The following is a 13,305-nucleotide window of genomic DNA, read 5'->3' on the forward strand; positions in this document are numbered from 1 at the left end:
AAATACCATTGTTTCCAGTATTTGAAGTGTACTACATATTAGATTTTACTATTTTCTCATATTCCTGTACATTTAAAACTTGCTAAGATTATGATGTTCAACAAGAGTTTTATAGGCTATGAGTAGTCTTTAAATTTACCCTCTAAGATTACTATTTATGTCTCATCTCATCATCTGTATATGGTTTATATAATCATTTTTGTTCCTCGCTAACATATAAAGTAAGGAAGCCCTAAAGTTTTTACAGAAACTGTGTAGTTAACAAAGTCTTAACTCTTCACTGTTTCTTCATACAAAGACTTTGCAACTTCTCATTAGTAAAGTTTCTATAAACTCTGAAATGTACATACTTAGTTGTATATGTCTGCTACCATAAATCTTAAATACTTTATAGAAAAGTTATATGACCTACCAAACACTCTTAATTTTGGCATATAAGCAAATTTCCAAAATTAAACATATTTAAAACATTAAAACTTAAAAAAGTACTTAACACTTGCGGCAGTGTTAATTATGATAGGTGCCTTGTATAGAATAATTGAATTTCTCCTCCTACACATCTGTTGAACAACAAATACCTGGAATTACTTTGTTTTAACATATCTTGAATTTAGTCTTAAATGTGTGCTTATGTAAGAAATACATGGTTCTAAAATTTCACGATAAATCTTTTGAACTTACTTTTTGTTGAATTGTCTAGTTTAAGAAAATCAATTCCACTTTATACATAAAAAATGTTCTGTGCTCAATTCAACAGCACATACACTAAAATTGGAACAATACAGAGAAGATTAGCATGGTCCCTGTACAAGTGTGACACGCAAATTTGTGAAGCGCTCCACATTTTTACAATAACAGATGCTGAAGGGGATGTGGCAAGAAGGGAACCCTACTTCCTTTTTGGTGGGAGTGTAAACTTGTTCAACCACTTGGAAAGCAGTATGGAGGTTCCTTAAAAGATTCCTCATAGAGCTCACAAATGACCAAGCAATCCCACTTTTGGGTATTCACCTAAATAGTCAGCAACAAGACCATATTAAAATTACCAATACAATTATGTTTATTGCAGCATTATTTCCCATAGCTAAGATATGGAACCAACCAGGATGCCCCTCAGTAGATGAATGGATCAAGAAAACGTTGTGAGTTTGTGTGTGTGTGTGTGTGTGTGTGTGTGTGTGTGTGTGTGTGTGTGTATGGGAATTCTATCGTCCATCGGAAAGAATGACATCACCCAATTTGTTACGGAATGGAAAGACTAGGAAAAATTATATTAACTAAAATAATCCAAGTCCAAAGAAACATCAGTTACGTGGTATCCCTTATTGTCAATAATTAATATATGTCGTGGATAAGCAGAAAAGGTCAAAAGCTATGTGCATGTGAATAGATAAGGTGATGTTAAGCTTAATGAACCCCAAGATAGGGACACAAGTGGTTTTTTTTCTTGCTGTTGTTTCTAAAGTATTTATAATGTACGATGTGATTTTTTTTTGTTTTTTATATGGTCCTCCCATACAGAAATAAACTTTTTTTTTTGGGTCCAGTAGTGGGGCCTGAACTCTGGGCCTGAGTGCTGTCCCTCAGCTCTTCAGCTCAAGGCTAGTGCACTACCACTTCAGCCACAGTGCCACTTCTGGCTTTTTTTTCTTAGGTGGTGCTGGGAATCGAACCCAGGGCCTCAGGCATGCAAAGCAAGCGCTCTTACCACTGAGCCACCTTCCCAGCCCCTGAAATAAACATTTTTTACAATCAACCTTGAAAAGCCATCTTGATAGACCATTTCTGTAAGTGGTAGCAGAATATTATTGATGGCTTTGCAAGGATGCCAGATTGCCTCATTTTGAGATAATTAAAGCAGGAATTTAGTCAGCTGTTTTTTTTTTTATCATTAGGACAAAAACCCATTGACTCTAGTCCAGGTGATCACTGTGGCCCAGAGAAGCTAATACATTGACTAGTAATCCTAGACCTCTAAAAACAAAACAAAACAAACAAGTAAAAATCTCCGTTAAGCAAGGCCAGTCAAGGCTCCTATCACAGTCTACATGAAGTCAGGCAAAATACTGAAGCTGGGAGTCATTTAGCTGATAACTAATATATTTTTTATGAGGCAGACTGAAATAAAAGACTCCTGAGAGAGGGTAGGAAAGACTGATCAGAGGGACTAAAATTGGTCACACAAAGATTGGAAAATAGAATTCTTTATAAAACAAATAAATCATAGAAAGCCTGTGCACGTGAGAACAACACAGAAGACCAATTCCAGAAATGCACACTTTCTTAATGAATTATCAATTGAAATTTTTGAAGTTTAAATATTTGACCCAAGTGGAAGAAGGACAATTGCTCAAGAGAAAGAAAAACTCATCACTCTGTTAGGAGGTCCAATATCACATTAAGAAGTAATCAAGCACAGATTTGTAATAAAAAGAGAAAACAATTATTAGAATGAGGGTTTCATTTGTTTTGATGTATATGTTTTTGATTTAGGTGCTAGCGATTACCATACAATTGATCCAGTCCCACAGTTGAGTTGACATTGACTGCAGTATTCCCACATGAAGGAAAAGAGAAAATTTACAAATGTCAGATCAAATGAGTTGAGGATGAAGTGTTTTAATAGTAATATATGAGGTTTAGACACAGGTGAAGAGGTGGATTTTCTTTTATAAAAATCCCCCATTTTTAGCCTGGTGACAGTGGCTCACAGCTGTAATCTTAGCTACTCAGGAAGCTAAGATCTGAGGACTGCTGTTCAAAGCCAACTTGGGCAGGAAAGTCCCTGAGACTCATCTCCATTTAACCACCAGAAAACCAGAAGTGGCAATGTGGTTCAAAAGGTAGAGCATTCACCTTGAGTTGAAGAGCTCAGGGACAGTGCCCAAGCCCAGACTTCAAGCCCCTCGACCACCACCAACAACAACAAAAGTCTCCCTTTTCTTGGACTGCCTACAGCTTTTCCTAACATTCAACAAAGAAGACATTTTATTACCCACTACAGGTAAGTCCTATTCTAGCTGTTGCAAATAGAAAGATTTTGTATCTTATGTCAAAAGGTTCATATTTGGGGAAATAAATACAAGCAGTGGTAACTTTTTTTCCAGTCCTTGAACTCGGGACCTGGGCCCTGAACATTGTTATACTGGTAGCTTTAATGTGAGCTTGTTTGTTATTTATTGGATTACTGTCCATGACAGGAATTAGTGGGTCATAAGGGAGATCTGTTTAGTCTTTCACATAAAGTCCGTACTGCACTTTGGAATGGTTGAACAAATTTAATTTCCCACCAACAGTGTAATAGAGTTCCCATTTGGCTACATCCACCTTAGCATTTGCTATTGTCAGTTTTCTTGATAATGGCAATTCAAACTGGAGGAAGAATCTCTCTTGTAGATTTGTAGGTACCTTCTAGCTACCATGAATGAATGAATATATGAAACCTATATTGCTCGAGTGTGCTTTCCTTTCTATTAGTATAATGTTCCCAAGCCTTTGATCTTCCTTAAGACTGGTGAACAGTCATCCTTTCTGATGGGTGAATAGAATTCCAGTGTGTGTGTGTGTGTGTGTGTGTGTGTGTGTGTAAGATGACTATAGGCCTATGAGTTCATTTCTAAGTCTTCCTTTCAACTGTAATTTTGTAATTCAATAATAAATTTGGATTGCTTTCTTTATTACATTGAAGAATATTGTAGGGATGTTGATGGGTATTGCATTGCCAATTGTTTGGGGGCAGTATTGCAGTTTTCACAATATTATTTCTTCCAACCAGAAGCATGGAAAGACTTTCCATTTCCTTGAATCTCCTTCAATTTCGCTTTTAGGCCTTTAAAGTTTTCACAATAGAGGTCCTGCACTTTTTTGTTAAATTAATTAATTCCTAGTTTTATTGTTGTTTTGTTTTGCTTAGGTTTGATTTGATTTTGAGGCTAATATATATGAGGTTGTTTTTTGGATTTCAGCCTGGATCTTCCCATTGTTGGTAACACAGGAAAACTATTGATTCTTGTAGGTTTTATACCCTGCTACATTGCTGAAGATTAGCATCACTTTTACTAACTTTTTTTGGGGGGGGAAGCTATAGGGTCCTTTATATAAAGTATCATTTCATCTGTGAAAGGGAATAGTTTTACTCCTTTCATATTTGGATCCCTTTTATATTTTTCTCTTACCTATTGTCCTTGCTAGAAAATCCACTACTATATTGAAGAGTAGTAGAAAGAGTGGACATCCTTTTCTCATTCCTGATTTTAATGTCTTCATGCCTCCATCGTTAGGTACATGCTTATTTTCTCTTTGTCGTATACATACTCTGTATTATATTGAGGAAAGTTCCATGAGTTCCTAGCTTCTCAGACCTTTCAATCATAAAGGGGTATTGGAGTTTGTTAAAAGCTATTTCTACATCCACATAAACAATCATGTGGTTCTTGTCCTTGCTTATGCTGATGGTGTGTGTTATGTTTATTGACAGGTATATTGAATCCAGCTGTATCCTAGAATGAATACTGTTTGATCATAGCATGTTTTTTTTGTTAATTGTTGAAGTTGGTTGGTGAGAATTGTATTGAGAAGTTATGCATCAATGCTTATCAAAGAGCTGGGTTCATAGTTCTCTTTCTTTGATGAGTCCCTAGCTGATTTGAGGAAGAGTCTAATTCTAGCTTCATAGATTATGTTTGATAATTCCATTTCCCTTTCTATTCCATTGAAGAGTTAGACCTGAGTATTGTAAGTTCTTTGCAGGCCTTAATTTCATGGTAAATCTATTGAGTCCTAGATTTTTCTGTTATGAGAAATTGTTTATTGACATTTCATTTTCATTACTTCTTATGTATCACTTCTTGGTTCAGTTCGAGTATAGGAAAGCATCAATTACTCCAGGATTCTCCAGGTGATTGGTATATGGTTTTCAAAGTACTCTTTTATAACATTCACAATTTTGCTAATTTATGTTATGATGTCTCATTTTTTCTCTAATTTTATCTATTTGAGTGAATTCTCTTAGGAGCTCTTAGGAGCTGTGCCTCGTCTACTCTTAATATATTTACCTACTTCTGATCTTATATAACCAGTTCATGTTCTTCTTGATCTTCTCTCTGTAAGATATATTTGATTAACTTCTATCCTGCTGATGTGGTGTAGAGTTTGGCTTGGGACCATATTCACTGTTGGTAGTTGTTTGCCTTTAATGTTTGTTATATATCATGCCAGGCTCTTCATTTTATCATATCAACTAAGAAATTTGTGTTTATTCTGACTGTATATACTTTATAAATAATCAATCTTTTCTCTATGGCAGCTTTAAGAATCGTTTCCTTGATCATTAATGATCCTCTAATGGATTATAATGTGGTGGTGGGTTGTTCTCTTCTAGAATTCTGTGTTTGTTCTTAAGGCTTCTCTTCTCTGACTGTGCCTATCTCTTTGGATTTTTGGAATGTTCTCTGCTAGAATTCTGTAATATGTTTCCCATTCATTTAGTTTCCTGCTTTTTTCTTTCTTGAGACCAATCTCCCCCAAATTTGATCTTCTAACTGAGTCGTGAAGTTGTGGCAAGATCATTTCTTATTTCTTGGATTTGTTCTAAATGATTATTTCCTCTTTCCTATTAGACCTACTTGGTCTTTGACCCCTGAGATTGTCTTCTATGTCATCTATTTGCTGTGAAGACTTTATACTTTGTTTTTGATTTCCCTGTTTTATAATTGGTCATTTTTTAGGGCTTCTATCTCTTTATAAAGCTTTGTTTTAGGTCTTGTATTGACTTTCTTTACATATTTTCTTTGGGTGGGTGGGTTGGTAGGGTCGTTTATTTAGCTGTGTCTTCTCTCATATCTTTTAACTAGGCATCCATTTTTTCCTTGGACTCCCTTGCCTTTTCAGAATTTATTTTTCTGTTTGTAGTCTCCATGAGTTATTTTGCTAATCTTTGTTTGTTCGCATCTTGTTCAATAAATTTCCTTGTAGAGGTTTTGTATCTTTCCATTAATCACATTTAAAGCCGTAAATGTAATGTATTTTGAAAACTATCTTCTAGGTCCCTAATTGTCTGTTCTAATGCCTGGTTATTTACTGTGTGAATTATACTACCTTGACATCACTTTTCTTGTATTTTTCTGATTTGCTCTGTTCACTTGGAGGATTTCTTTTGGGGGCTATATAATCTTAATAGGTGACTCTTTATGTTCTTGGTTGATTTGCCATTTGTTGGTTGGATCTTCTGTTGTGATTTGTTTTTGTGGAATTAGGTTTTTGTCTAGACCATTAAGCGTAGGAGTAGAAATCTATTGGGGTGAGATGTAGTGATGTTAATACTAGCGGTTCAAGTGACAGTTTGGGCTGCCCAATGGTATCTTGAATTGTCTCTGAGTATGGCTGTGGCTGTCTCTGATGTACACTTCTGTTCCTGCTTTTGTTTCCCATGTGGAATTTTTATTTCCACACTGCAGCTGTGCCTTTAAATATGTTGGCCAACACAGTCACAGCAGTCACCTGCCTGGCTGGACACCTTTTCATATATTTCTGTTTTCTTGTGAAGACAGTATAAACTCTTCTTTTGAATTGTATATCTATAAATAGTTATAACTGACTGGGTGTGACTTTTTAGAAGTGGAGTACCTGCTAGGACTCTAATTCTCTGTTTCATTAGAGAGCTAGGGGAATTTTATGTTGTTATTTTGCCATTGTTTTTCCAATTCCTCAGATATATTTTATATATTGTTGATTTTTTTCACATAATTTAGGATTTGTGATGGTTGTATCAGGTTATTTTTGAGGTTTTGGTTTGTGTTAGTTTGAAATAGTGATTTCAGGCTTGTATGAAGAGACATTAATAATATGAAATGTATGTTATTACATTGAAAGAAAGAGAGGAGACATTTTAACCTATTTGCTACAAGTAAATTAATATTAAGCAAAGTTAATTAAAATAATTACTTACTCTTCAGAAGATGAGAATAGTGCTCTTGAATATCTTGGAGAAAAAGACTTTAGACTCATTACAACTAAAGTCTTACATTGAAATTACTGGCTAAACTTTCTTCTTCAGAAAGGCAAAAGCTCCATTTCTTTCATATTAGTATTATAAAATCATAATATCTGCATGTTGAATTGTTTTCCTCTGCTATTTTCAATTCCATTCCTCATCCAGTAGGTATCTAGTGCTTTGAATGACCAATTCCTTAAAATACCTATATTGCTTATATTGTGATGTAAATCTCAATAATATTAATGTGAATTTATCCCTGATTCTCATGTGGAGCTACATTTATATGAAATTTATGCAGTTTCAACCAAGATACATTACTATTTCAAAGTTTTCTGTTTTAATCAATAAACCCATTCTCTTTAGAAATATGTTCTCATCTTTTATATTGCTCCAGCATACATCATGTATTATCAGTTCTTTTACTGAAATAAATATAAACTATGGAACATGAAGACAACTGCCCCCCCTTATCACTTTAAAGTAAATCCTTGGGGACTATATTATATTTAAAATTAAAAAAGTGCAATGCACTGTTTATACATTAATAATCTAATGGTTAAGTCAATTAGACACTAGAACTACCATACCACATCAAGTCAGAATTTACTTAAAGGCACCAAAATATTAGTGTTCATGAATATCACTCAGTTTTAGAAAATGAGTAGTCACAACAAAGTTTATATTATATTTCAAATTTAAAAAATGAAAATTAAACCCAGATTTGTTGTCAATATCCTGTTTCCAGGAACACATTTATTCAGCAAACAGAGAAAACAAAAATAAAGATACGTCACATAGATGAAAGATGTCGAAGCAGACTGTTTTTCCTTAAAATGATAAGGACATGCAAACTATGTGATTTATTCAAAGATACTATAAAAATTTATAAGAGGATTTGTGATCAGAAGTGATGGGTAAACAAATAGCTGGAAAACTGTATATGTAAATTGAGCTTTCAATATAGGCTAAGTTTACAATAAAAATGATCCAACAGACGATGATTTTATATCTTTAACACACATCCAGTATTCCACATTTTCCCACATACGCCTGTCCTCTTACCTCAGTTCCTGATCAATAGTATTCTAATTTCATGATGTTAATTCCTATTAATATAACAAAGTGGGGTTTTTTTGGTTTCTAGATCCAATAAATTTTAGTATTTCCGAATAATAGTATGAATTCATGGAGTTTGACTTGAATGTCAAGTTTGAGGATACTCTATTCAGGGTATTATTAATTGGCCTGAAGCACCCAGGTACATACTATGAATACATAAACACAGCATACTAAAAGCAGGGGACTTGATTTCAGAGTAAGATGCAGGTCCAGGCAAGGTCCTGAAAAAAATGAAAAACCAATGGAGCAAACATCAATCAATTATCGTTACCAAGGAATTGAACTGTTCTCTTATGTGCCTGGGTGGCAGCTGTGTGTGTGTGTGTGTGTGTGTGTGTGTGTGTGTGTGTCTGTGTCTGTGTCTGTGTCTGTGTCTGTGTGTCTGTCTGTTTGTTTCTGTGTCTGTGTGAGTGCTTTTAAGGAGAGAGAATTTAAGTGTGAATTCCATATTTACAGCCCATAGAGCATTACTTGTTAGGGAGAAGGTGCTCATATCAAAGTTCTGATACTACTGTCATCACTTTTTACTTTGAAAAACACTTGCTTAATCCTACTTAAAAAGAGAAAAGTAAACTAACATCTTACATGATTGTTTTGACAATTGATTGGTTTATTGAAGGCCAAAGGGAGGAATTGCAGAGTAATATAATCTTTTTCCTTTCTCCTGAATATTACCCAGCAATAGCAGTGATTTCAGGAGTCTCCTGCTATGTACTCACAGCTGACTTACTAATATGCTTAATAATATGAAACATATGATAGAGAAATAGATCAGCCAGCAAACACAAAGAACTAGTGATGAGACCGAACTTTTGAGCAGGGTTGGCACATCTTTTAGGAATGTAATCCCTTCATATGAACTTCAAATTTTGTGGATTTCTCTTTGTGATTAAAAGGTTAGAAAGTGCTGTAGAAATGAGAATTCCTGTTCAGCCAAGTAGAAATTGCTCATGATCCCATCCTCAGGTTACAAATTTCCATTTCATAAAGAATCTCTTTTAGAGTGCTTTCTTTTAATATACTTCAACACCTCATCCTTCCCTGTGGGAGATAGGAAGAAAGATAATTTTGTTTGAATATTATCTTATGTAAGTTAGTGTGCATGGGTATGATTTGTATGAAGTTAGTATTAACTGTAAACAGGAATCATGTCACAACAAAAATATAATTAAAATCACATAACAAGATTACCAGTCATAGCATTTTCTTCATGAAAACATACATTAGATTAGTTGCAGAATTTCTATTTTGAGATAAACTTTATATGAAAGCATAATGCACTTTAACTAAGGGCTGAAATATTTTATTAAAAATATATTTCTTAGAGATATTTTTGCTGCATAATTTTAAGAAGAAAATGGTCCCAAAGTAATCATTTTTCTTAGTATGTTCCTGTTTCCATATGATTAACCTCTAAATTAGGAATCCAGATATATGATTTGATTTAATTTAACCACAAATATTATTGAGTATAAGGACCTTCTACTCTCTATATTCTTCACACTATGATCATTAAATATGGTGAGTTTGAAATAATTAGTCTCTGTGTGAACTATGTTAATATTATTTACAATATGAGTGAAATGTTTAAAAAGTAGTATTTATTATAGTTTAATTGGTCTGAAGAGAAAATGAATGATATAATCAAAGGCTAAAAATGATTAGATTTAATATTTAGAATTCAGGACATGTTTTTGACCACACTGCTTACTGGAGCCTTCACAACAACCTGAGATAATTTATATTAATGAAGCAAAAAATCCCACATGTTAGACATTTGTGAATAGAAAAACCATATCATTCTGAATATATAGATCTACATAACAAACATAGAAGATTTAGCGTATAAATACCTGTATATACTAATACATTTAATTGCAGGGAAAGTACTTGTACTGAAAGGAGATAAAATTGCATTTATTTTGAAAAAGTAGACCTAAGTATTCATTTGAATAAAAGATAATGTTTAAAACATCACTCATTCAAGAAATAAGATGTACAGTTAGTTGTTTTTCATGCCAATTATTATCTCTAAACTTAGAAAAACTAGATTTGTAAACTGAAAGCAGTGCTTTGTCGGGAAAGAGACATTTAGTTTCTTAAAAGTCATGACTATTTTTTCTCAAACAATTGCTAAGTAACTGATTTACATTTTTATCATGGAATCTTTTTGATATATTTTCATTGATTAAATTAAATAATTGGCTAATAATAAATTAAATTATGCATGAACAAAGTTTATCTAACATAATTATTTTATTCACAAGACATATCATGGCTCTCTTAACACTAGAAGGCAGTATGTTATTTACTTATTAATTTTTAGTTATTTTGTTAATGGTTATTAATTGTTAGAAGAGGCAGTTTCTTTATGCTCTTTCCAAAATATATTTAATGCATTTGATTGTACTCCCTGTATTTCCTTTTCATTATTCCTTCCTCTAAAGATCTTCTGTTTTTCACATCAAATTACATCTTCATATATGCACATATAAGCTAATTTGGAAGATTTAAGGTGAACTGCAACTTAATTCAAGATGTGCAGTGGATTAACGATGAATAAAAACTTCAATATTTTGTTAATTTCTGAATTACTATATAATATATATAATATAATTACTATTATGGTTAGGTTTAGGATCACAGACAGAATTATAATTAGGGTTAGAGAAAAGAAAATTTAGGTTCAACACAAGATGACCTATTGCAACAATGATACTCACAGCACACTATATTGAAAATGAAATTTACACCAAGGGGAGGGAGGAGTTATAGTGGGAGAACAACAAAGAACAAGGCAACAATGTTCAACAAGAAATGGACTCATTACCTTACACATGTAACTGTAATCCCTCAGTAAGCCTCTTTACAATAAAATAAACTTTTAAAAAATAAAGTAAAACAACACCTGACAGGAAATAGATAAACACTTTAAAATTTTTAGTTTCAAAGTGCAAATAAAATTTAGGCCTACACGCCTAGCAAGAGTTAGGATAAATGTGAAATAGAGGCTTGCTATTAACATTATGATTCAATTATCTGTAGGTTTAAGATTAGGAATGGTTTAAATGTTAAGTAAATCTGAACTTATTTTAAGTTCTAGGAATTCAGGAAAAGCAGGGATAATGGAAGTACAGTGTATTTCATAATATCAAGATTTGAGATCAATCGGTATAATGATTCCTGTTATGGAACAAGATAGATTCAGAGTTAAGAGTGAGAAAATCTGTAGGATTTAGGAAAACCTGCAATTTATGTGAAGAATTACAAGTGGAATTTCAGCTAGGATGACACAGCAAGCATTTTACATAAATTTTAGAATTGGGATACCATTAGTGTCAAAGTTATCATTAGGATTCTAGACATGGTTATGGTTAGAGTGTAGGAGAAAAAAATGATGCTCAAATTTTAGGTAAATTTTAGAATAAGCATGGTAAGAATTAGAATGAATGTGAACTAGAGTATTGCTATTAATATTAGAATCTACTTACAATTAGTCGTATGGTTATTCTCAATGTTCCAGTTAAGAAAGATTAAGTTTAGGGTTAGAAAATGACTAAGATATTGGGAAAAAATTGAAGCTTATGTTTGGAAGGTTTATTTGAATGAAGTTAGGATGAGTGAAAATTAGTTTACCTGTGTTAATGTTAGTATTGACATATAATTTTACTAAGATTAAGGTCAGTATTTTGTTCTGATTATGATTAGTGTTATGAATAGGAAAGTTTTTACTATAAAATTCAGTTTCCAATCCAGGCACCAGTGGCTCTCGCCTGTAATACTATCTACTCAAGAGGCTGAGATCTGAGGATCACAGTTTAAAGCCAGACCTGGCAAGGAAAATCCATGAGATTCTTATCTTCAATAAACCACTAGAAAACCGGAAGTGGCGCTGTGACTCGAGGGGTAGAGTGCTTGCCTTGAGCTGAAGAGCTGAGGGATAGCGCCAAAGCCCAGAGTACAAACCCGATGACCGACCATAAAAAGAAAATTCAGTTTTCACTAACAAGTAGAAGCAAAAATGTGACACTGAATAGTAACTAGAGCATTATCATTAAATTTATTTCTCAGTGATAATTCTTGTAGTGATTAATGGGAGTTTTCCAGCCAAGTTTAGGTTGAGAATTAGCATTAAGTAATGGACAAGATGATAAGTAAATCTGAAACTGTTTTAGGGAACAGTGGTTCAGGAAAAGGTAAAATCAATGGAAACTACAGTGTCTTTTCTGACAAGAAAATGTGAGGAAAAGTAATATAATGGATCCTATTAAGGAACAAGATCACTTCAGAAGTAGAATCAGGAAATTTTTGGGAATAAGGGCAAACTGGAACTCATTTCCAGAGGGAAAACTGGAGTATTCATTAGAATGAATAAAAACTAGAGTCTTTTTCTTAAACATTAGAATTGTACTATCATTATGGTGAAAGTTAGGTTTCAGTTCCAGCTGGGGTTAGTATTAGTATTAGGGAAATGGAAAATTTAGGGTCAAACTGAAAGTAAATCTTTGAATAACAAGTCAAGTTAGAATTTGGATGTATGTGAAATAGGAAACTGCTAATAATGTTAGGATTAGGGTATGATTAGTGTGAGGTTATCCTGAATGTTCCAGTTAGGGTTCGGGTTAGAAAAATGGCAAGATATTGAGTAAAACTATGAATTACTTTAAGAAAGATGAGCGGAATCAAATATAGGATGAATAAAAACTTATGTATTTGTGTGGCCTTTAGAATCCAAAGGCAATTGGTTCTAGAGTTAGGGTTACTTTTCTAATTTATGAACTAATGAAGTAAAGGCACAAGTCTTTCTTTCTTATAAACCAAGACAGTCACGATTTTGGGGAACAAACTCAATTTTCTACATGAAAATAGGTCTTAAAATATTTTCCAACCAGGATTAAATAATAGTAAACAGGATGTCATTTGTTAAAATTAGGTAAGTTAATAATGCAACTTTCAAAAATATCCAAACCCATAGTCTAGAAACTCAAGCATGTTATTGGGAAAAGAGATATTTTACTTCCTCTAGCAGGGAAATTCTGTGTGTGTGTGTGTGTGTGTGTGTGTGTGTGTGTGTGTGTGTGTGTGTGTGTGTGTGTGTGTGCACCTACCACAGGTCTTCAACTCAGGTCTGGGTCCTGTCATCAGCTTATTCTGTGCAAGGAAGGCACTAAACCACGTAGCCACAGGTCTTC

At 33.5% G+C, this 13,305-nt stretch overlaps 1 non-coding gene across 1 annotated transcript; it reads left to right on the plus strand.

Moving 5' to 3' along the window:
• Positions 1–741: 741 nt before the first annotated feature.
• LOC122127634 lies at positions 742–848 on the plus strand. Its single transcript, XR_006151227.1, has one exon. It is a non-coding gene; the product is annotated as a U6 spliceosomal RNA (small nuclear RNA).
• The last annotated feature ends 12,457 nt before the right edge of the window (positions 849–13,305 follow it).

The sequence above is a fragment of the Dipodomys spectabilis genome, unplaced genomic scaffold (genome assembly GCF_019054845.1).
Source record: "Dipodomys spectabilis isolate Male_0828 unplaced genomic scaffold, ASM1905484v1 ptg000306l, whole genome shotgun sequence".
Taxonomy (NCBI): Eukaryota; Metazoa; Chordata; class Mammalia; order Rodentia; family Heteromyidae; genus Dipodomys; species Dipodomys spectabilis.